Genomic DNA, 25,827 nt, shown 5'->3' with positions numbered 1-25,827 from the left:
CCCTTTCTATGTCAATGAACTTTATTGTTTTGTTTTAAAATGCGCAAAAATATGGACCCTGCCAACATTGACAAAGGCGTGTAGCCGAAACGCGTCTGTCGGGTGTTTTTTGTTTGTGGCAAATAAATGTATGAAGAAATATACCTCCTGGTGTGCGCCTCAACTGTGATCCACGAGAAGGGATCGTCGAAAGGGAATATATATATATATATATATATTTATATATATATATATATATAAAACTCTAAAGTGTAAAGTCATAAGGCCTTGGTTCTGGGCTCGGCAAGCTAGCGCAACAGTTATTGAAAAAAGTTTTTATTGCAAGTATATGCAGTAAAAAGAAAACCATCTGGCACCTAAACATAGTTGTTTTATGCTTGCAAGTACAATGTTGACTGTATTAAATATACAGGGACCTACTAATGATCTTTCTTTGAACAACAAGCCTTTTAGCTGTGTCATGCATTTTACTGTTATTTGTGAATGGTCCAAAAATAAATCACAGTGTAACCCAACACTCGAATTGAAGGCATCTATAAGGTTATAACATACTTTGAACACTTTATAACATAAACATTAAAAAGGTAACATAAATTAAATCACCATCTAACTGTGCTTCCAACGTGCACACAAAATAAATAGCCAGTATTTAAAGTTAATACAGAAAATAAATAAAAGTAAAAGAGCTGATGAGAATGGAACTAGTTTTAGGCACATGTGGACAATGTGCGCAAGTTTTGTGTGGTCACTCGAATCAAATGGGGCCAATGGCATGAGTACAATAATCCATTGCTGTATCTTGTGATGGGTGAAAATAAAACGTGAATGACAGTTTAACAGACCAATGGATGAAAAGGGCTGACCAAAAGCCCCTGTAGGTTTGTATATCAAGTATGAAAGATTGGGAAAAATAATGGTCTAACGATACAGCTAAAGGTGTATCAAAGACCAGTCCTAAATAGTAGTAGTTGACCCTAATTTTCAGAGGCCCAGGGCCCCCCAGAAATCCCCAGGCAGCTCAATATGGGGTCAGAATCCCAGTCCGCGTGTGATTGGTGCACTTGGGCTGGTATTAAAGCATATCCCAGATTGCTGTACCTGCCCAACTCTCTTTTTCTTCTGATAGAAGATGCCAACAGAGTGGCACAAGGTTGGGGGAGTCACGTAGGCAGAGACCCCGGCAGGTGGGGGGGCATGACGGTTTTCCAATGAAAATAAATAGACAATCAGGATTTCATGAAAGACATGGAAGCTAATATTATGCACTATATCTCTTAATTGCCACTCCTGCAGCACCTTTGATAAAATAAAATGACAACAATAAAACAATTCAGAACTGTAACTCCAACACCTCATGAATAATCCCCGCGTACAATGTTTCTCCTCTTTTAAATGCACAAGAAACTGCAATGCTCCACCCAAAACTTCTTCTCCAAAATACTCTCCCAATCTTTGTCATTTCTCCTTTTAGACCCAACGTCGAAAAAGAAACACAATGTGATTTGAAACTTCTTTAGCTAAACATTAACTATTTCCTGTAGAAAAAAATCGTTATATCTTGCAAAACTTAATTCTTAAAACCATCTTCCTAACCTTTCCCCTCCTTCTTTTGTTTTTTTATATTATAGAGAGGAGAGGAAGGAGAATGATGGTAGAGTCCGTGTCATTAATCAAATCCTGATTCTCTACTCATATTACTCATAAAATCGTCATTTCACTACAAGACCGGAGGCTACCATTATACATGTTGAAAGCCCTTCAACACCACGTTTGCCATATGCTCGATTAGTCTAAAGTAGTGCTATACAAATGTACTTACATTAGACCAATCAGCCGTTTTAATTTTCTCTTCCAATCTAAGGAACGAAGAGGGTCTGTGGTCGGTCTGAACCAGGAAGTGCGAGCCAAACAGGTATGGCCGCAACTTCTTCAGAGCCCATACCACTGCAAAGGCTTCACGCTCTATTGCACTCCACTTCTGTTCCCTGGGAAGTAGTCTCCGGGATAGGAAGACCACGGGTTGATCCAGACCCTCTTCATTGAGTTGCGATAACACTGCCCCAATGCCATGTTCTGATGCATCCGTCTGGACAATGAACTCCTTTGAAAAGTCTGGGGCCCTTAAGACCGGGGCCTCGCACATGGCTTTCTTCAATCTCACAAAGGCCTGCTGACAAGCCTCCGTCCAGACTACCCGTCGAGGTTGTTTCTTGGACGTGAGCTCCGTGAGGGGGGCTACGATGGTACCGTACCCCTTCACGAAGCGGCGGTAGTATCCCGTGAGGCCCAGAAAGGCTCGGACCTCAGTCTGTGTCTTGGGGGGTTCCCAGGCCATGATGGCCTCGATCTTCGCCTGGAGGGGTTGCACCGCTCCCCTACCCACCAAGTGTCCAAGGTACACTACCGACCCCTGCCCGATCTGGCACTTGCTGGCCTTGATCGTCAATCCAGCTTGTCTCAGGGCCTGGAGAACAGCTTGCAGGTGACGCAAGTGATCCTCCCAGCTGCTACTGAAGACGGCTATGTCATCCAGATAGGCAGCAGAGAAACTCTCCATTCCGGTGAGGATCTGGTTTACCAGGCGCTGAAACGTGGCAGGTGCGTTCTTGAGCCCAAAGGGCATCACACAGAACTGGTAGTGGCCATTGGGCGTGGAGAAGGCTGACCTTTCCCTTGCTCCATCAGTCAAAGAGATCTGCCAGTACCCAGAAGTAAGGTCAAAGGTACTTAGATATTGGGCAGCTCCCAGCCGGTCAATCAATTCATCCGCCCTAGGGATCGGATGAGCATCAGTTTTGGTTACTGAATTCAGTCCCCGGTAGTCCACACAGAACCTCAGTTCCGGTTGGGCACCCGGTGGTGCAGCTTTTGGTACTAGTACCACCGGACTGGACCAGGGGCTGCTAGAAGGTTCGATCACTCCTAGCTCCAGCATCTTAGTGACTTCACTGTGAATACTGGCCTTCACCTTGTCTGACATCCGGTAGATCTTGGACTTCACAGGTGGGCTGTCTCCTGTGTCCACGTCATGGACGCACAGGTGAGTCCTACCCGGGACAAGGGAGAACAACGAAGAGTACTGCCCCAGGACCTGGCGGCAGTCCTCCCGCTGTTCAGGAGTTAGAGATGGGGAGAGAATCACTCCCTCCACCGACCCATCCTTCTCTTGAGACGCAAACAAATCGGGGAGAGGCTCGCTTTCCACGTCCTCTCCTCCGTCAGTCACCATCATCAAGATGACTTCGGGCCTCTCGTGATGGGGTTTGAGGCGGTTGGCGTGCAGCACCCGTAGGGGCTGACGAGGGGTTTTCAGGTCCACCAAGTAGGTAGCCTTACCCTTCTTCTCCAACACCTCAAAGGGTCCTGACCAGCGATCCTGGAGGGCGCTAAGCTCTCCCGGTTCGATCACCCACACCTTCTGGCCAGGCTCCAACTCCACCGGGTGAGCATTGTGGTCATACCACGCCTTCATTACTGCTTGGCTGGCTTCCAAGTTGTCAGAAGCTTGCTTCCACAACTTAGCCATTTGGCTCCGGAAGGCCAGCATGTAGCTCACCACATCCTGGGGAAGCTTTCTGGGAGTTCTTTCCCATCCGTCTCTCACCAGGTTGAGAGGTCCACGTACAGGGTGCCCATACAGAAGCTCGAAGGGGCTGAAGCCCACTCCCTTCTGTGGCACTTCCCTGTAAGAAAAGAGTAGACAGGGTAGGAGGACGTCCCATTTCCTCCGCAGGCTTTCAGGCAGACTTCTGATCATGCCCTTCAAGGTTTTGTTAAACCTCTCCACCAGACCATTGGTCTGGGGGTGGTAAGGAGTGGTGAACCGGTATGTCACTCCACACTCCTTCCACATCGCCCGCATGTACGCTGACATGAAGTTGGTCCCCCTGTCGGACACAACTTCCTTGGGAAAACCCACTCGGGTAAAGATTCCCATCAGGGCCCTAGCCACAACAGGTGCTGTTATGGTCCTCAGAGGTATTGCCTCTGGATACCGTGTGGCATGATCCACCAGAACCAGGATAAACCTGTGACCAGCTGACGTTGGCGGATCTAACGGACCCACAATGTCGATGCCCACCCTTTCAAAGGGGGTGCTAACGACAGGAAGTGGTTCCAGGGGAGCTTTTAGCTTCACCCCTGTTTTCCCACTGGCTTGGCAAGACACACATGTCCGGCAGTAGGTATCGGTCGACACTTTCATCTGAGGCCAATAAAAGTGTGGGACAAGACGGGCGAAGGTCTTGTCTTGCCCCAGGTGTCCTGCCAATGGGATCTCGTGAGCCAACTCCAGAAGGAAGGCTCGATAACGTTGAGGGACTACCAAGGCTCGTGACGATCCGTGTAGGGGTGCCTTGGGTTCACTGTAGAGGAGGCCATCCTCCCAGTAAACACTGTAGTTCCCTTCAACGTTCCCTGCTGCCTGGGCTTTGGCCTGACGCCTCAGCCCCTCAAGGGTAGGGCACTCCCTCTGGCCCTGGCAGAATTCCTCCCTGGACGGGCCTCCCTCCACGTGCCACTCGGCCGGGATGGGTAGGTCCTCCAGTTTGGTAACATCCCCCACCGCAGACTCCTGGTCCACCACCTCCGGTGGCCTATCCGTCCTACGGGGTGTGGACGCCGAGGCAGGCTCCTCCTGTCCTCGGTACTTCCCTTGACTGGCAGCTGGCTGGGCCTTTGTTCCAGGCTCCAGCCGAAACGAACTCCCTCTCCGGGTAGTCGCGGACCTTGTGCTGACACAGGCCCAGTCAGGTGTACCCAGCATCTCAGTGTGAGTCCGGTATTCCACCTCCTTCCAAGCGTTGTGCTCCATGTCATTCCCCAGTAGACACTCGACTGGCACGGCAGGGCTTACGGCAACTCGAAGTGAACCTGCAACCCCCCCCCCATTCAAAGGGAACCTCGGCCACTGGATAGTGGCCTGTTCTGCCGTCAGCCATCGCGGCTGGGTGGAGTACATCGGGAATTACCTGCTCTGGAGACACCAGTTGACTACGTACCATAGTCATACTGGCTCCTGTGTCTCTCAGAGCCTCCCCTCTTTGGCCGTTGATGGTGACCCACTGCCCATACTTTACAGTATTTGCGGGCACCTGGATCTTAGGAACCATCTCCCGTTCTCCCAGGGACACTAAAGTGACACCCGCCCACTCCCTTCCCTTAGTTAAGGGCATCTCCTCCCCGAGCACTACACTAGCTACTCCGGGGGTCTTTCTTTCAATGGGAGGGGGTGGTCGTTTCAGGCACTTCGGATCTCCTTTATAGTGTCCAACGCCACCGCACTCGTAGCAATGGACAACCCTTGGCTCCTGACTCTGGCCAGGATTAGGGTTTCTGGGTGGGTTAGCCCTAGGGGTGAATTCTGTTCCCTTCCCTTGGAAGTTATTTTGGGGGCCTTTGGAGAACTCCTTTTTCTTTTCCCCTCCCTCTTTCTTCTGGGGGGCGCCCTGTCCGGCCTTTTGAGTATCCCCTCCAGTCCCCCTTGTGGACACCCGGGTACTAGCCCAAATGTCCGCCTCCTCAGCAAGCTTCCGGGGACTGGTCAGCTTGCTATCCACCAGGTGTTGACGCAGTTCAGGGAAACATTTCTCGAGCAGGTGTTCCTTCAGTACTAGATCAAACAACCCCTCGTAGTTCCTCACTTCACTGCCCTGAATCCAACCCTCCAGTGCCTTCTTTGCATAGTCCAGGAAGTCCACCCAATTCTGTGTGCCCAGTTTGTGACTACCCCTGAACTTCTGTCTGTACTTTTCGGGTGTTAGTCCAAACTTTCTTATGAGCGCCAGTTTCATGGTGGGGTAGTGGGTCTGCTCATCCTCCTCGAGGGCCAATAAAGCATCCCTACCAGCTGGAGGCATGTACTTGTACAATCCCGCTCCCCAGTACTTCTCTGGAACCCCATGGGCCCTTAACGAGACCTCATAGGCCGCTAGCCACTTGGCGATATCGTCACCCACTCCATAGCTAGCTACTATGTCCTTTGGCAGGTAGGGTTTGGGTTCCCTGGTGTACTCTCGTTCTTCGCTGCCACCGTTAGGTACAGGGTGTGCCCCGATTCTCAGGATCTGAAGATCTATCTCTTTCAGCCTTATCTCATGAGCCATCCTCTGTTCCTCCTTCTCTTTCTCCAGCCTTGCTAAGTCCCATGTGAGCTGTCTTTTCTCCCTCCGGTCTGTTAACTCCACTTCAGACAAGCCACCGCTAGAGGCACTGCTGCCCTTCCTGGAAAGTGTCCTGGGCCCCGCTGACAGGTTCCCCACCTCAGGTTGGTACAAACCAGCTCCCTCACTGTCGGGCTCTCTATCCCTGTCCTCCTCCTCAGCCTTGCTTTCTCGGCGTGCCTCCCCCCAAGCCCTTAAGCTGGTTTGGAGTGCACCCTTCTTTGCTCCTGGGGGACAATACACCCCCTCCCGCTGGCAAAACTCCCTGAGTTGGGCCACAGTGTACGTTTCTAAATTCTCCAGTACAAACTCCATCTTGCCCACTCAGGATAGAAGACAGTTGCTTACAGAAGCTATGCAGGGGGGTACCTTTTATAATACCTCCTCCCACCACCAGAGTAAATTTGGAAAAAACAAAAACCCACAATTAGGAAGGCCGCTTTGAGAAAACTCCCGGTGTAGGCCTATGGACTACCCACAGTTATTGTTGAGTATACGTAGGCACAGCTCTATCCCACCGCTGCCACCAATTAATGTTGGAAATCCCCCACTCCCACTCCTGAAGAGGTTGGTGGTAACGGGGTCTTTCCAGGACACACTGTGGTAGCTTGGCTCGAGTGGTCAGGAATCAGGCACCGTGCTAAGCATACGTCATACCCATACAATAACCATGCGTGCATCCGTTCCAAAAACGACTCTACACCGTAAAAATTATGAAAATATCTCTCTTTATCTTCTTTTTCTCTTAGTTGCTGATTAGATAAATAATAACACAATCACAATATACAAGGCTTTTTAAGTAGTGCAGGTCAAATAAATACTGTCTTAATGATTCAATAAATAGGGGTGATCATAAATAATTAAGGCATAAATATAAGTGCAATACACACAGGCAATTAAATATTCTGAGGCAATAAATACTGCAAACCAATAAATATTGTGCATCAATAAATACTGTGGAACAATAAATACAGTGAAGCAATAAATAGGTTAAATACAATAAATACCGTGCCCTCAATAAATAATTAAAAGCTGACAGTGACACTTATAGAATCAGATCACATTTAAATTTCTATGGGCTGATTTGGCCCAGGCACAGCTGGTGGGGATGTGGAAGGCTTGAGGGTGTCTACTCCCTGGCTTGGACAAGGCTGAGGCCTAAACTGAGGTAGATCAAGGGGGGAATACCAGAGACCTGGCTCTCTCACTCTACACAACCCCTCTGAATTAGTCTCAGCTCACCCCTGGCACAGTCCAGCTGGTTCCAGCACCTCTCTAACCCCCAGAGTAGTCTCTTAGGATTCCACAGGGCCTTTGGCGCCCTCTATTCCACGTACTGCCCTTTTTCTGAAGCTCCGACGCCGCTGGAGTCGTGTCGACGCCGTGAGGCGGTTCCGGTTCGATGTCGGCGGCCTCGGCACAATGTCAGTTCTTGACGACGCCGGTAGGCGGTCCCGGTTCGATGTCGGCGGCCTCGGCTCGATCTCGACCTCCGATTCGATGGCGTCGGGCAGTCTTGACTCGATGTCGACTTCGGGCGGCTCCGGTCCGATGGCGACCTCAGTTTCGATGACGTCGGCCGGCCTTGGCTCGATGTCGACTTCCGGCGGCTCCGGAGTGCGATCTCCACTCCCGACCTCCGGTGCTCCTCTCCTCAGGTTTCCGGCGACTCCGGAGTGCGACCTCCACTCCCGACCTCCGGCACGATTCTCTCAGGTTCCGGCGACTCCGGAGTGCGATCTCCACTCCCGACCTCCGGCACACTTCACCTCGGTCTCCGGCGACTCCGGAGGGCGGACTTCACCCCCCCCGTCGACGCCGCTCACTCGACCTCGGGTGACTTCCTCCTCGACCTCTGGTACTCCTCACGACCTCCGTCGGCGCCCTCTCTCGACCTCTGGCGGCTCCGGGTACGACGTCTGCTTTTCCAGTCAGCGCCGCTTCTCCACCTCGGGCTCCAGGTCTCCAGGCTACTCGACGTCGGACTCCAGGGAAACCAGTTTCCAGGTCAGGATCTTGCTGTTCTTGGATTCTAAGGCCTGTTCCTGCTGTCCAGGTCCTTAAGATGGTTTTTCTTGCTTCTTCCCACACAGGGCTCCAGGCTGGGCTCAGTCAGTAGGGACTAGCATCAAGGGTGGGTTTATGGACCCCACTCCAGGCACAAGTTTCCACCCCTGCTGCCTCACTCCTTCCTCCTTCAGGTTTCTGCTGCTCACTCTTCACCAGTCAGGTGCCAACTGCCAGCTCCAACTGCCAACACTCTGTCTTAGCTTCCCAACATTCTAAACCGCCTCCAACTGTCACAGGGCTCCAGAATGTTGCAGAAGGTTCTAGTAGGTTCCAGTGGGTGCTGATGATGTCACAGGTGGCCACCATTTTGTGCTCCAGGCCCTCAGACAGAAGTTTCAGGGGTAGATAAAATGGCTCCCTGAATCTGCATCAATACTAAAAAGTCTGGTGGTTCCCAAAAAGGAAAAATACCAACAGGGCTTGAGGCAAAAGTGGGACAAAATAAATAATGATGAGGAGGGACCACCCAAAGGGCTGACAGGTCTAACACGCGTCCCCCCCAGCTGAAAGTGGGGAGAGCTACCCAACCCCTTGGGAGTTCTCATCACTAAGGCGGAAATACCTTGAGAGACCGTCTGCATTGGCGTGGTCCACTCCAGGCCGATGTTCCACCTGAAAGTCCATTCCCTGTAGGGAAATAGACCACCTCAACAACTTGGGATTCTCCTGAGCCAACTCCAGAAGGAAGGCTCGATAACGTTGAGGGACTACCAAGGCTCGTGACGATCCGTGTAGGGGTGCCTTGGGTTCACTGTAGAGGAGGCCATCCTCCCAGTAAACACTGTAGTTCCCTTCAACGTTCCCTGCTGCCTGGGCTTCGGCCTGTCGCCTCAGCCCCTCAAGGGTAGGGCACTCCCTCTGGCCCTGGCAGAATTCCTCCCTGGACGGGCCTCCCTCCACGTACCACTCGGCCGGGATGGGTAGGTCCTCCAGTTTGGTAACGTCCCCCACCGCGGACTCCTGGTCCACCACCTCCGGTGGCCTATCCGTCACACGGGGCGCGGATGCCGAGGCAGGCTCCTCCTGTCCTCGGTTCTTCCCTTGACTGGCAGCTGGCTGGGCCTTTGTTCCAGGCTCCAGCCGAAACTAACTCCCTCTCCGGGTAGTCGCGGACCTTGTGCTGACACAGGCCCAGTCAGGTGTACCCAGCATCTCAGTGTGAGTCCGGTATTCCACCTCCTTCCAAGCGTTGTGCTCCATGTCATTCCCCAGCAGACAATCGACTGGCACGGCACGGCTTACGGCAACTCGAAGTGAACCTGCAACCCCCCCCCATTCAAAGGGAACCTCGGCCACTGGATAGTGGCCTGTTCTGCCGTCAGCCATCGCGGCTGGGTGGAGTACATCGGGAATTACCTGCTCTGGAGACACCAGTTGACTACGTACCATAGTCATACTGGCTCCTGTGTCTCTCAGAGCCTCCCCTCTTTGGCCGTTGATGGTGACCCACTGCCCATACTTTACGGTATTTGCGGGCACCTGGATCTTAGGAACCAACTCCCGTTCTCCCAGGGACACTAAAGTGACACCCGCCCACTCCCTTCCCTTAGTTAAGGGCATCTCCTCCCCGAGCACTACACTAGCTACTCCGGGGGTCTTTCCTCCAATGGGAGGGGGTGGTCGTTTCAGGCACTTCGGATCTCCTTTATAGTGTCCAACGCCACCGCACTCGTAGCAATGGACAACCCTTGGCTGCTGACTCTGGCCAGGATTAGGGTTTCTGGGTGGGTTAGCCCTAGGGGTGAATCCTGTTCCCTTCCCTTGGAAGTTATTTTGGGGGCCTTTGGAGAACTCCTTTTTCTTTTCCCCTCCCTCTTTCTTCTGGGGGGCGCCCTGTCCGGCCTTTTGAGTATCCCCTCCAGTCCCCCTTGTGGACACCCGGGTACTAGCCCAAATGTCCACCTCCTCAGCAAGCTTCCGGGGACTGGTCAGCTTGCTATCCACCAGTTGTTGACGCAGTTCAGGGAAACATTTCTCGAGCAGGTGTTCCTTCAGTACTAGATCAAACAACCCCTCGTAGTTCCTCACTTCACTGCCCTGAATCCAACCCTCCAGTGCCTTCTTTGCATAGTCCAGGAAGTCCACCCAATTCTGTGTGCCCAGTTTGTGACTACCCCTGAACTTCTGTCTGTACTTTTCGGGTGTTAGTCCAAACTTTCTTATGAGCGCCAGTTTCATGGTGGGGTAGTGGGTCTGCTCATCCTCCTCGAAGGCCAATAAAGCATCCCTACCAGCTGGAGGCATGTACTTGTACAATCCCGCTCCCCAGTACTTCTCTGGAACCCCATGGGCCCTTAACGAGACCTCATAGGCCGCTAGCCACTTGGCGATATCGTCACCCACTCCATAGCTAGCTACTATGTCCTTTGGCAGGTAGGGTTTGGGTTCCCTGGTGTACTCTCGTTCTTCGCTGCCACCGTTAGGTACAGGGTGTGCCCCGATTCTCAGGATCTGAAGATCTATCTCTTTCAGCCTTATCTCATGAGCCATCCTCTGTTCCTCCTTCTCTTTCTCCAGCCTTGCTAAGTCCCATGTGAGCTGTCTTTTCTCCCTCCGGTCTGTTAACTCCACTTCAGACAAGCCACCGCTAGAGGCACTGCTGCCCTTCCTGGAAAGTGTCCTGGGCCCCGCTGACAGGTTCCCCACCTCAGGTTGGTACAAACCAGCTCCCTCACTGTCGGGCTCTCTATCCCTGTCCTCCTCCTCAGCCTTGCTTTCTCGGCGTGCCTCCCCCCAAGCCCTTAAGCTGGTTTGGAGTGCACCCTTCTTTGCTCCTGGGGGAAATAATACACCCCCTCCCGCTGGCAAAACTCCCTGAGTTGGGCCACAGTGTACGTTTCTAAATTCTCCAGTACAAACTCCATCTTGCCCACTCAGGTCAGAGGACAGTTATTTGCAGTAACTATGCAGGGGGGTACCTTATATAATACCTCCTCCCACCACCAGAGTAAATTTGGAAAAAACAAAAACCCACAATTAGGAAGGCCGCTTTGAGAAAACTCCCGGTGTAGGCCTATGGACTACCCACAGTTATTGTTGAGTATACGTAGGCACAGCTCTATCCCACCGCTGAACACCAATTAATGTTGGAAATCCCCCACTCCCACTCCTGAAGAGGTTGGTGGTAACGGGGTCTTTCCAGGACACACTGTGGTAGCTTGGCTCGAGTGGTCAGGAATCAGGCACCGTGCTAAGCATACGTCATACCCATACAATAACCATGCGTGCATCCGTTCCAAAAACGACTCTACACCGTAAAAATTATGAAAATATCTCTCTTTATCTTCTTTTTCTCTTAGTTGCTGATTAGATAAATAATAACACAATCACAATATACAAGGCTTTTTAAGTAGTGCAGGTCAAATAAATACTGTCTTAATGATTCAATAAATAGGGGTGATCATAAATAATTAAGGCATAAATATAAGTGCAATACACACAGGCAATTAAATATTCTGAGGCAATAAATACTGCAAACCAATAAATATTGTGCGACAATAAATACTGTGGAACAATAAATACAGTGAAGCAATAAATAGGTTAAATACAATAAATACAGTGCTCTCAATAAATAATTAAAAGCTGACAGTGACACTTATAGAATCAGATCACATTTAGATTATTATGGGCTGATTTGGCCCAGGCACAGCTTGTGGTTAGATGGATGGCTTGAGGGTGTCTACTCCCTGGCTTGGACAAGGCTGAGGCCTAAACTGAGGTAGATCAAGGGGGGAATACCAGAGACCTGGCTCTCTCACTCTACACAACCCCTCTGAATTAGTCTCAGCTCACCCCTGGCACAGTCCAGCTGGTTCCAGCACCTCTCTAACCCCTAGAGTAGTCTCTTAGGATTCCACAGGGCCTTTGGCGCCCTCTATTCCACTTACTGCCCTTTTTCTGAAGCTCCGACGCCGCTGGAGTCGTGTCGACGCCGTGAGGCGGTTCCGGTTCGATGTCGGCGGCCTCGGCACAATGTCAGTTCTTGACGACGCCGGTAGGCGGTTCCGGTTCGATGTCGGCGGCCTCGGCTCGATCTCGACCTCCGATTCGATGGCGTCGGGCAGTCTTGACTCGATGTCGACTTCGGGCGGCTCCGGTCCGATGGCGACCTCAGTTTCGATGACGTCGGCCGGCCTTGGCTCGATGTCGACTTCGGGCGGCTCCGGTCCGATGGCGACCTCAGTTTCGATGACGTCGGCCGGCCTTGGCTCGATGTCGACTTCCGGCGGCTCCGGAGTGCGATCTCCACTCCCGACCTCCGGTGCTCCTCTCCTCAGGTTTCCGGCGACTCCGGAGTGCGACCTCCACTCCCGACCTCCGGCACGATTCTCTCAGGTTCCGGCGACTCCGGAGTGCGATCTCTACTCCCGACCTCCGGCACACTTCACCTCGGTCTCCGGCGACTCCGGAGGGCGGACTTCACCCCCCCGTCGACGCCGCTCACTCGACCTCGGGTGACTTCCTCCTCGACCTCTGGTACTCCTCACGACCTCCGTCGGCGCCCTCTCTCGACCTCTGGCGGCTCCGGGTACGACGTCTGCTTTTCCAGTCAGCGCCGCTTCTCCACCTCGGGCTCCAGGTCTCCAGGCTACTCGACGTCGGACTCCAGGGAAACCAGTTTCCAGGTCAGGATCTTGCTGTTCTTGGATTCTAAGGCCTGTTCCTGCTGTCCAGGTCCTTAAGATGGTTTTTCTTGCTTCTTCCCACACAGGGCTCCAGGCTGGGCTCAGTCAGTAGGGACTAGCATCAAGGGTGGGTTTATGGACCCCACTCCAGGCACAAGTTTCCACCCCTGCTGCCTCGCTCCTTCCTCCTTCAGGTTTCTGCTGCTCACTCTTCACCAGTCAGGTGCCAACTGCCAGCTCCAACTGCCAACTCTCTGTCTTAGCTTCCCAACATTCTAAACCGCCTCCAACTGTCACAGGGCTCCAGAATGTTGCAGAAGGTTCTAGTAGGTTCCAGTGGGTGCTGGTGATGTCACAGGTGGCCACCATTTTGTGCTCCAGGCCCTCAGACAGAAGTTCCAGGGGTAGATAAAATAGCTCCCTGAATCTGCATCAATACTAAAAAGTCTGGTGGTTCCCAAAAAGGAAAAATACTAACAGGGTTTGAGGCAAAAGTGGGACAAAATAAATAATGATGAGGAGGGACCACCCAAAGGGCTGACAGGTCTAACACGCGTCCCCCCCAGCTGAAAGTGGGGAGAGCTACCCAACCCCTTGGGAGTTCTCATCACTAAGGCGGAAATACCTTGAGAGACCGTCTGCATTGGCGTGGTCCACTCCAGGCCGATGTTCCACCTGAAAGTCCATTCCCTGTAGGGAAATAGACCACCTCAACAACTTGGGATTCTCCCCCTTCATCTGCATCAGCCAACGAAGGGGTCTGTGGTCGATCTGAACCAGGAAGTGCGAGCCAAACAGGTATGGCCGCAACTTCTTCAGAGCCCATACCACTGCAAAGGCTTCACACTCTATTGCACTCCACTTCTGTTCCCTGGGAAGTAGTCTCCGGGATAGGAAGACCACGGGTTGATCCAGACCCTCTTCGTTGAGTTGCGATAACACTGCCCCAATGCCATGTTCTGATGCATCTGTCTGGACAATGAACTCCTTGGAAAAGTCTGGGGCCCTTAAGACCGGGGCCTCGCACATGGCTTTCTTCAATCTCACAAAGGCCTGCTGACAAGCCTCCGTCCAGACTACCCGTCGAGGTTGTTTCTTGGACGTGAGCTCCGTGAGGGGGGCTACGATGGTACCGTACCCCTTCACGAAGCGGCGGTAGTATCCCGTGAGGCCCAGAAAGGCTCGGACCTCAGTCTGTGTCTTGGGGGGTTCCCAGGCCATGATGGCCTCGATCTTCGCCTGGAGGTGTTGCACCGCTCCCCTACCCACCAAGTGTCCAAGGTACACTACCGACCCCTGCCCGATCTGGCACTTGCTGGCCTTGATCGTCAATCCAGCTTGTCTCAGGGCCTGGAGAACAGCTTGCAGGTGACGCAAGTGATCCTCCCAGCTACTACTGAAGACGGCTATGTCATCCAGATAGGCAGCAGAGAAACTCTCCATTCCGGTGAGGATCTGGTTTACCAGGCGCTGAAACGTGGCAGGTGCGTTCTTGAGCCCAAAGGGCATCACACAGAACTGGTAGTGGCCATTGGGCGTGGAGAAGGCTGACCTTTCCCTTGCTCCATCAGTCAAAGAGATCTGCCAGTACCCAGAAGTAAGGTCAAAGGTACTTAGATATTGGGCAGCTCCCAGCCGGTCAATCAATTCATCCGCCCTAGGGATCGGATGAGCATCAGTTTTGGTCACTGAATTCAGTCCCCGGTAGTCCACACAGAACCTCAGTTCTGGTTGGGCACCCGGTGGTGCAGCTTTTGGTACTAACACCACCGGACTGGACCAGGGGCTGCTAGAAGGTTCGATCACTCCTAGCTCCAGCATCTTAGTGACTTCACTGTGAATGCTGGCCTTCACCTTGTCTGACATCCGGTAGATCTTGGACTTCACAGGTGGGCTGTCTCCTGTGTCCACGTCATGGACGCACAGGTGAGTCCTACCCGGGACAAGGGAGAACAACGAAGAGTACTGTCCCAGGACCTGGAGGCAGTCCTCCTGCTGTTCAGGAGTTAGAGATGGGGAGAGAATCACTCCCTCCACCGACCCATCCTTCTCTTGAGACGCAAACAAATCGGGGAGAGGCTCGCTTTCCACGTCCTCTCCTCCGTCAGTCACCATCATCAAGATGACTTCGGGCCTCTCGTGGTGGGGTTTGAGGCGGTTGGCGTGCAGCACCCACAGGGGCTGACGAGGGGTCTTCAGGTCCACCAAGTAGGTAGCCTTACCCTTCTTCTCCAACACCTCAAAGGGTCCTGACCAGCGATCCTGGAGGGCGCTAAGCTCTCCTGGTTCGATCACCCACACCTTCTGGCCAGGCTCCAACTCCACCGGGTGAGCATTGTGGTCATACCACGCCTTCATCACTGCTTGGCTGGCTTCCAAGTTGTCAGAAGCTTGCTTCCACAACTTAGCCATTTGGCTCCGGAAGGCCAGCATGTAGCTCACCACGTCCTGGGGAAGCTTTCTGGGAGTTCTTTCCCATCCGTCTCTCACCAGGTTGAGAGGTCCACGTACAGGGTGCCCATACAGAAGCTCGAAGGGGCTGAAGCCCACTCCCTTCTGTGGCACTTCCCTGTAAGAAAAGAGTAGACAGGGTAGGAGGACGTCCCATTTCCTCCGCAGGCTTTCAGGCAGACTTCTGATCATGCCTTTCAAGGTTTTGTTAAACCTCTCCACCAGACCATTGGTCTGGGGGTGGTAAGGAGTGGTGAACCGGTATGTCACTCCACACTCCTTCCACATCGCCCGCATGTACGCTGACATGAAGTTGGTCCCCCTGTCGGACACAACTTCCTTGGGAAAACCCACTCGGGTAAAGATTCCCATCAGGGCCCTAGCCACAACAGGTGCTGTTATGGTCCTCAGAGGTATTGCCTCTGGGTACCGTGTGGCATGATCCACCAGAACCAGGATAAACCTGTGACCAGCTGACGTTGGCGGATCTAACGGACCCACAATGTCGATGCCCACCCTTTCAAAGGGGGTGCTAACGACAGGAAGTGGTTCCAGGGGAGCTTTCAGCTTCACCCCTGTTTTCCCACTGGCTTGGCAAGACACACATGTCCGGCAGTAGGTATCGGACGACACTTTCATCTGAGGCCAATAAAAGTGTGGGACAAGACGGGCGAAGGTCTTGTCTTGCCCCAGGTGTCCTGCCAATGGGATCTCGTGAGCCAACTCCAGTAGGAAGGCTCGATAACGTTGAGGGACTACCAAGGCTCGTGACGATCCGTGTAGGGGCGCCCTGGGTTCACTGTAGAGGAGGCCATCCTCCCAGTAAACACTGTAGTTCCCTTCAACGTTCCCTGCTGCCTGGGCTTGGGCCTGATGCCTTAGCCCCTCAAGGGTAGGGCACTCCCTCTGGCCCTGGCAGAATTCCTCCCTGGACGGGCCTCCCTCCACGTGCCACTCGGCCGGGATGGGTAGGTCCTCCAGTTTGGTAACATCCCCCGCCGCAGACTCCTGGTCCACCACCTCCGGTGGCCTATCCGTCCTACGGGGTGTGGACGCCGAGGCAGGCTCCTCCTGTCCTCGGTTCTTCCCTTGACTGGCAGCTGGCTGGGCCTTTGTTCCAGGCTCCAGCCAAAACGAACTCCCTCTCCGGGTAGTCGCGGACCTTGTGCTGACACAGGCCCAGTCAGGTGTACCCAGCATCTCAGTGTGAGTCCGGTATTCCACCTCCTTCCAAGCGTTGTGCTCCATGTCATTCCCCAGTAGACACTCGACTGGCACGGCAGGGCTTACGGCAACTCGAAGTGAACCTGCAACCCCCCCCCATTCAAAGGGAACCTCGGCCACTGGATAGTGGCCTGTTCTGCCGTCAGCCATCACGGCTGGGTGGAGTACATCGGGAATTACCTGCTCTGGAGACACCAGTTGACTACGTACCATAGTCATACTGGCTCCTGTGTCTCTCAGAGCCTCCCCTCTTTGGCCGTTGATGGTGACCCACTGCCCATACTTTACGGTATTTGCGGGCACCTGGATCTTAGGAACCATCTCCCGTTCTCCCAGGGACACTAAAGTGGCACCCGCCCACTCCCTTCCCTTAGTTAAGGGCATCTCCTCCCCGAGCACTACACTAGCTACTCCGGGGGTCTTTCCTCCAATGGGAGGGGGTGGTCGTTTCAGGCACTTCGGATCTCCCTTATAGTGTCCAACGCCACCGCACTCGTAGCAATGGACAACCCTTGGCTGCTGACTCTGGCCAGGATTAGGGTTTCTGGGTGGGTTAGCCCTAGGGGTGAATCCTGTTCCCTTTCCTTGGAAATTATTTTGGGGGCCTTTGGAGAGCTCCTTTTTCTTTTCCCCTCCCTCTTTCTTCTGGGGGGCGCCCTGTCCGGCCTTTTGAGTATCCCCTCCAGTCCCCCTTGTGGACACCTGGGTACTAGCCCAAATGTCCGCCTCCTCAGCAAGCTTCCGGGGACTGGTCAGCTTGCTATCCACCAGGTGTTGACGCAGTTCAGGGAAACATTTCTCGAGCAGGTGTTCCTTCAGTACTAGATCAAACAACCCCTCGTAGTTCCTCACTTCACTGCCCTGAATCCAACCCTCTAGTGCCTTCTTTGCATAGTCCAGGAAGTCCACCCAATTCTGTGTGCCCAGTTTGTGACTACCCCTGAACTTCTGTCTGTACTTTTCGGGTGTTAGTCCAAACTTTCTTATGAGCGCCAGTTTCATGGTGGGGTAGTGGGTCTGCTCATCCTCCTCGAGGGCCAATAATGCATCCCTACCAGCTGGAGGCATGTACTTGTACAATCCCGCTCCCCAGTACTTCTCTGGAACCCCATGGGCCCTTAACGAGACCTCATAGGCCGCTAGCCACTTGGCGATATCGTCACCCACTCCATAGCTAGCTACTATGTCCTTTGGCAGGTAGGGTTTGGGTTCCCTGGTGTACTCTCGTTCTTCGCTGCCACCGTTAGGTACAGGGTGTGCCCCGATTCTCAGGATCTGAAGATCTATCTCTTTCAGCCTTATCTCATGAGCCATCCTCTGTTCCTCCTTCTCTTTCTCCAGCCTTGCTAAGTCCCATGTGAGCTGTCTTTTCTCCCTCCGGTCTGTTAACTCCACTTCAGACAAGCCACCGCTAGAGGCACTGCTGCCCTTCCTGGAAAGTGTCCTGGGCCCCGCTGACAGGTTCCCCACCTCAGGTTGGTACAAACCAGCTCCCTCACTGTCGGGCTCTCTATCCCTGTCCTCCTCCTCAGCCTTGCTTTCTCGGCGTGCCTCCCCCCAAGCCCTTAAGCTGGTTTGGAGTGCACCCTTCTTTGCTCCTGGGGGACAATACACCCCCTCCCGCTGGCAAAACTCCCTGAGTTGGGCCACAGTGTACGTTTCTAAATTCTCCAGTACAAACTCCATCTTGCCCACTCAGGTCAGAGGACAGTTATTTGCAGTAACTATGCAGGGGGGTACCTTATATAATACCTCCTCCCACCACCAGAGTAAATTTGGAAAAACAAAAACTCACAATTAGGAAGGCCGCTTTGAGAAAACTCCCGGTGTAGGCCTATGGACTACCCACAGTTATTGTTGAGTATACGTAGGCACAGCTCTATCCCACCGCTGAACACCAATTAATGTTGGAAATCCCCCACTCCCACTCCTGAAGAGGTTGGTGGTAACGGGGTCTTTCCAGGACACACTGTGGTAGCTTGGCTCGAGTGGTCAGGAATCAGGCACCGTGCTAAGCATACGTCATACCCATACAATAACCATGCGTGCATCCGTTCCAAAAACGACTCTACACCGTAAAAATTATGAAAATATCTCTCTTTATCTTCTTTTTCTCTTAGTTGCTGATTAGATAAATAATAACACAATCACAATATACAAGGCTTTTTAAGTAGTGCAGGTCAAATAAATACTGTCTTAATGATTCAATAAATAGGGGTGATCATAAATAATTAAGGCATAAATATAAGTGCAATACACACAGGCAATTAAATATTCTGAGGCAATAAATACTGCAAACCAATAAATATTGTGCGACAATAAATACTGTGGAACAATAAATACAGTGAAGCAATAAATAGGTTAAATACAATAAATACAGTGCTCTCAATAAATAATTAAAAGCTGACAGTGACACTTATAGAATCAGATCACATTTAGATTATTATGGGCTGATTTGGCCCAGGCACAGCTTGTGGTTAGATGGATGGCTTGAGGGTGTCTACTCCCTGGCTTGGACAAGGCTGAGGCCTAAACTGAGGTAGATCAAGGGGGGAATACCAGAGACCTGGCTCTCTCACTCTACACAACCCCTCTGAATTAGTCTCAGCTCACCCCTGGCACAGTCCAGCTGGTTCCAGCACCTCTCTAACCCCTAGAGTAGTCTCTTAGGATTCCACAGGGCCTTTGGCGCCCTCTATTCCACTTACTGCCCTTTTTCTGAAGCTCCGACGCCGCTGGAGTCGTGTCGACGCCGTGAGGCGGTTCCGGTTCGATGTCGGCGGCCTCGGCACAATGTCAGTTCTTGACGACGCCGGTAGGCGGTTCCGGTTCGATGTCGGCGGCCTCGGCTCGATCTCGACCTCCGATTCGATGGCGTCGGGCAGTCTTGACTCGATGTCGACTTCGGGCGGCTCCGGTCCGATGGCGACCTCAGTTTCGATGACGTCGGCCGGCCTTGGCTCGATGTCGACTTCGGGCGGCTCCGGTCCGATGGCGACCTCAGTTTCGATGACGTCGGCCGGCCTTGGCTCGATGTCGACTTCCGGCGGCTCCGGAGTGCGATCTCCACTCCCGACCTCCGGTGCTCCTCTCCTCAGGTTTCCGGCGACTCCGGAGTGCGACCTCCACTCCCGACCTCCGGCACGATTCTCTCAGGTTCCGGCGACTCCGGAGTGCGATCTCCACTCCCGACCTCCGGCACACTTCACCTCGGTCTCCGGCGACTCCGGAGGGCGGACTTCACCCCCCCGTCGACGCCGCTCACTCGACCTCGGGTGACTTCCTCCTCGACCTCTGGTACTCCTCACGACCTCCGTCGGCGCCCTCTCTCGACCTCTGGCGGCTCCGGGTACGACGTCTGCTTTTCCAGTCAGCGCCGCTTCTCCACCTCGGGCTCCAGGTCTCCAGGCTACTCGACGTCGGACTCCAGGGAAACCAGTTTCCAGGTCAGGATCTTGCTGTTCTTGGATTCTAAGGCCTGTTCCTGCTGTCCAGGTCCTTAAGATGGTTTTTCTTGCTTCTTCCCACACAGGGCTCCAGGCTGGGCTCAGTCAGTAGGGACTAGCATCAAGGGTGGGTTTATGGACCCCACTCCAGGCACAAGTTTCCACCCCTGCTGCCTCGCTCCTTCCTCCTTCAGGTTTCTGCTGCTCACTCTTCACCAGTCAGGTGCCAACTGCCAGCTCCAACTGCCAACTCTCTGTCTTAGCTTCCCAACATTCTAAACCGCCTCCAACTGTCACAGGGCTCCAGAATGTTGCAGAAGGTTCTAGTAGGTTCCAGTGGGTGCTGGTGATGTCACAGGTGGCCACCATTTTGTGCTCCAGGCCCTCAGACAGAAGTTCCAGGGGTAGATAAAATAGCTCCCTGAATCTGCATCAATACTAAAAAGTCTGGTGGTTCCCAAAAAGGAAAAATACTAACAGGGTTTGAGGCAAAAGTGGGACAAAATAAATAATGATGAGGAGGGACCACCCAAAGGGCTGACAGGTCTAACACGCGTCCCCCCCAGCTGAAAGTGGGGAGAGCTACCCAACCCCTTGGGAGTTCTCATCACTAAGGCGGAAATACCTTGAGAGACCGTCTGCATTGGCGTGGTCCACTCCAGGCCGATGTTCCACCTGAAAGTCCATTCCCTGTAGGGAAATAGACCACCTCAACAACTTGGGATTCTCCCCCTTCATCTGCATCAGCCAACGAAGGGGTCTGTGGTCGATCTGAACCAGGAAGTGCGAGCCAAACAGGTATGGCCGCAACTTCTTCAGAGCCCATACCACTGCAAAGGCTTCACGCTCTATTGCACTCCACTTCTGTTCCCTGGGAAGTAGTCTCCGGGATAGGAAGACCACGGGTTGATCCAGACCCTCTTCGTTGAGTTGCGATAACACTGCCCCAATGCCATGTTCTGATGCATCTGTCTGGACAATGAACTCCTTGGAAAAGTCTGGGGCCCTTAAGACCGGGGCCTCGCACATGGCTTTCTTCAATCTCACAAAGGCCTGCTGACAAGCCTCCGTCCAGACTACCCGTCGAGGTTGTTTCTTGGACGTGAGCTCCGTGAGGGGGGCTACGATGGTACCGTACCCCTTCACGAAGCGGCGGTAGTATCCCGTGAGGCCCAGAAAGGCTCGGACCTCAGTCTGTGTCTTGGGGGGTTCCCAGGCCATGATGGCCTCGATCTTCGCCTGGAGGGGTTGCACCGCTCCCCTACCCACCAAGTGTCCAAGGTACACTACCGACCCCTGCCCGATCTGGCACTTGCTGGCCTTGATCGTCAATCCAGCTTGTCTCAGGGCCTGGAGAACAGCTTGCAGGTGACGCAAGTGATCCTCCCAGCTGCTACTGAAGACGGCTATGTCATCCAGATAGGCAGCAGAGAAACTCTCCATTCCGGTGAGGATCTGGTTTACCAGGCGCTGAAACGTGGCAGGTGCGTTCTTGAGCCCAAAGGGCATCACACAGAACTGGTAGTGGCCATTGGGCGTGGAGAAGGCTGACCTTTCCCTTGCTCCATCAGTCAAAGAGATCTGCCAGTACCCAGAAGTAAGGTCAAAGGTACTTAGATATTGGGCAGCTCCCAGCCGGTCAATCAATTCATCCGCCCTAGGGATCGGATGAGCATCAGTTTTGGTCACTGAATTCAGTCCCCGGTAGTCCACACAGAACCTCAGTTCTGGTTGGGCACCCGGTGGTGCAGCTTTTGGTACTAACACCACCGGACTGGACCAGGGGCTGCTAGAAGGTTCGATCACTCCTAGCTCCAGCATCTTAGTGACTTCACTGTGAATGCTGGCCTTCACCTTGTCTGACATCCGGTAGATCTTGGACTTCACAGGTGGGCTGTCTCCTGTGTCCACGTCATGGACGCACAGGTGAGTCCTACCCGGGACAAGGGAGAACAACGAAGAGTACTGTCCCAGGACCTGGAGGCAGTCCTCCTGCTGTTCAGGAGTTAGAGATGGGGAGAGAATCACTCCCTCCACCGACCCATCCTTCTCTTGAGACGCAAACAAATCGGGGAGAGGCTCGCTTTCCACGTCCTCTCCTCCGTCAGTCACCATCATCAAGATGACTTCGGGCCTCTCGTGGTGGGGTTTGAGGCGGTTGGCGTGCAGCACCCACAGGGGCTGACGAGGGGTCTTCAGGTCCACCAAGTAGGTAGCCTTACCCTTCTTCTCCAACACCTCAAAGGGTCCTGACCAGCGATCCTGGAGGGCGCTAAGCTCTCCTGGTTCGATCACCCACACCTTCTGGCCAGGCTCCAACTCCACCGGGTGAGCATTGTGGTCATACCACGCCTTCATCACTGCTTGGCTGGCTTCCAAGTTGTCAGAAGCTTGCTTCCACAACTTAGCCATTTGGCTCCGGAAGGCCAGCATGTAGCTCACCACGTCCTGGGGAAGCTTTCTGGGAGTTCTTTCCCATCCGTCTCTCACCAGGTTGAGAGGTCCACGTACAGGGTGCCCATACAGAAGCTCGAAGGGGCTGAAGCCCACTCCCTTCTGTGGCACTTCCCTGTAAGAAAAGAGTAGACAGGGTAGGAGGACGTCCCATTTCCTCCGCAGGCTTTCAGGCAGACTTCTGATCATGCCTTTCAAGGTTTTGTTAAACCTCTCCACCAGACCATTGGTCTGGGGGTGGTAAGGAGTGGTGAACCGGTATGTCACTCCACACTCCTTCCACATCGCCCGCATGTACGCTGACATGAAGTTGGTCCCCCTGTCGGACACAACTTCCTTGGGAAAACCCACTCGGGTAAAGATTCCCATCAGGGCCCTAGCCACAACAGGTGCTGTTATGGTCCTCAGAGGTATTGCCTCTGGGTACCGTGTGGCATGATCCACCAGAACCAGGATAAACCTGTGACCAGCTGACGTTGGCGGATCTAACGGACCCACAATGTCGATGCCCACCCTTTCAAAGGGGGTGCTAACGACAGGAAGTGGTTCCAGGGGAGCTTTCAGCTTCACCCCTGTTTTCCCACTGGCTTGGCAAGACACACATGTCCGGCAGTAGGTATCGGACGACACTTTCATCTGAGGCCAATAAAAGTGTGGGACAAGACGGGCGAAGGTCTTGTCTTGCCCCAGGTGTCCTGCCAATGGGATCTCGTGAGCCAACTCCAGTAGGAAGGCTCGATAACGTTGAGGGACTACCAAGGCTCGTGACGATCCGTGTAGGGGCGCCCTGGGTTCACTGTAGAGGAGGCCATCCTCCCAGTAAACACTGTAGTTCCCTTCAACGTTCCCTGCTGCCTGGGCTTGGGCCTGATGCCTTAGCCCCTCAAGGGTAGGGCACTCCCTCTGGCCCTGGCAGAATTCCTCCCTGGACGGGCCTCCCTCCACGTGCCACTCGGCCGGGATGGGTAGGTCCTCCAGTTTGGTAACATCCCCCGCCGCAGACTCCTGGTCCACCACCTCCGGTGGCCTATCCGTCCTACGGGGTGTGGACGCCGAGGCAGGCTCCTCCTGTCCTCGGTTCTTCCCTTGACTGGCAGCTGGCTGGGCCTTTGTTCCAGGCTCCAGCCGAAACGAACTCCCTCTCCGGGTAGTCGCGGACCTTGTGCTGACACAGGCCCAGTCAGGTGTACCCAGCATCTCAGTGTGAGTCCGGTATTCCACCTCCTTCCAAGCGTTGTGCTCCATGTCATTCCCCAGTAGACACTCGACTGGCACGGCAGGGCTTACGGCAACTCGAAGTGAACCTGCAACCCCCCCCCATTCAAAGGGAACCTCGGCCACTGGATAGTGGCCTGTTCTGCCGTCAGCCATCGCGGCTGGGTGGAGTACATCGGGAATTACCTGCTCTGGAGACACCAGTTGACTACGTACCATAGTCATACTGGCTCCTGTGTCTCTCAGAGCCTCCCCTCTTTGGCCGTTGATGGTGACCCACTGCCCATACTTTACGGTATTTGCGGGCACCTGGATCTTAGGAACCATCTCCCGTTCTCCCAGGGACACTAAAGTGACACCCGCCCACTCCCTTCCCTTAGTTAAGGGCATCTCCTCCCCGAGCACTACACTAGCTACTCCGGGGGTCTTTCCTCCAATGGGAGGGGGTGGTCGTTTCAGGCACTTCGGATCTCCCTTATAGTGTCCAACGCCACCGCACTCGTAGCAATGGACAACCCTTGGCTGCTGACTCTGGCCAGGATTAGGGTTTCTGGGTGGGTTAGCCCTAGGGGTGAATCCTGTTCCCTTTCCTTGGAAATTATTTTGGGGGCCTTTGGAGAGCTCCTTTTTCTTTTCCCCTCCCTCTTTCTTCTGGGGGGCGCCCTGTCCGGCCTTTTGAGTATCCCCTCCAGTCCCCCTTGTGGACACCCGGGTACTAGCCCAAATGTCCGCCTCCTCAGCAAGCTTCCGGGGACTGGTCAGCTTGCTATCCACCAGGTGTTGACGCAGTTCAGGGAAACATTTCTCGAGCAGGTGTTCCTTCAGTACTAGATCAAACAACCCCTCGTAGTTCCTCACTTCACTGCCCTGAATCCAACCCTCTAGTGCCTTCTTTGCATAGTCCAGGAAGTCCACCCAATTCTGTGTGCCCAGTTTGTGACTACCCCTGAACTTCTGTCTGTACTTTTCGGGTGTTAGTCCAAACTTTCTTATGAGCGCCAGTTTCATGGTGGGGTAGTGGGTCTGCTCATCCTCCTCGAGGGCCAATAATGCATCCCTACCAGCTGGAGGCATGTACTTGTACAATCCCGCTCCCCAGTACTTCTCTGGAACCCCATGGGCCCTTAACGAGACCTCATAGGCCGCTAGCCACTTGGCGATATCGTCACCCACTCCATAGCTAGCTACTATGTCCTTTGGCAGGTAGGGTTTGGGTTCCCTGGTGTACTCTCGTTCTTCGCTGCCACCGTTAGGTACAGGGTGTGCCCCGATTCTCAGGATCTGAAGATCTATCTCTTTCAGCCTTATCTCATGAGCCATCCTCTGTTCCTCCTTCTCTTTCTCCAGCCTTGCTAAGTCCCATGTGAGCTGTCTTTTCTCCCTCCGGTCTGTTAACTCCACTTCAGACAAGCCACCGCTAGAGGCACTGCTGCCCTTCCTGGAAAGTGTCCTGGGCCCCGCTGACAGGTTCCCCACCTCAGGTTGGTACAAACCAGCTCCCTCACTGTCGGGCTCTCTATCCCTGTCCTCCTCCTCAGCCTTGCTTTCTCGGCGTGCCTCCCCCCAAGCCCTTAAGCTGGTTTGGAGTGCACCCTTCTTTGCTCCTGGGGGACAATACACCCCCTCCCGCTGGCAAAACTCCCTGAGTTGGGCCACAGTGTACGTTTCTAAATTCTCCAGTACAAACTCCATCTTGCCCACTCAGGTCAGAGGACAGTTATTTGCAGTAACTATGCAGGGGGGTACCTTATATAATACCTCCTCCCACCACCAGAGTAAATTTGGAAAAACAAAAACTCACAATTAGGAAGGCCGCTTTGAGAAAACTCCCGGTGTAGGCCTATGGACTACCCACAGTTATTGTTGAGTATACGTAGGCACAGCTCTATCCCACCGCTGAACACCAATTAATGTTGGAAATCCCCCACTCCCACTCCTGAAGAGGTTGGTGGTAACGGGGTCTTTCCAGGACACACTGTGGTAGCTTGGCTCGAGTGGTCAGGAATCAGGCACCGTGCTAAGCATACGTCATACCCATACAATAACCATGCGTGCATCCGTTCCAAAAACGACTCTACACCGTAAAAATTATGAAAATATCTCTCTTTATCTTCTTTTTCTCTTAGTTGCTGATTAGATAAATAATAACACAATCACAATATACAAGGCTTTTTAAGTAGT

The sequence above is a fragment of the Triturus cristatus genome, chromosome 12 (assembly GCF_964204655.1).
Source record: "Triturus cristatus chromosome 12, aTriCri1.1, whole genome shotgun sequence".
Lineage (NCBI taxonomy): Eukaryota > Metazoa > Chordata > Amphibia > Caudata > Salamandridae > Triturus > Triturus cristatus.
This window is presented reverse-complemented; position numbering follows the sequence as displayed.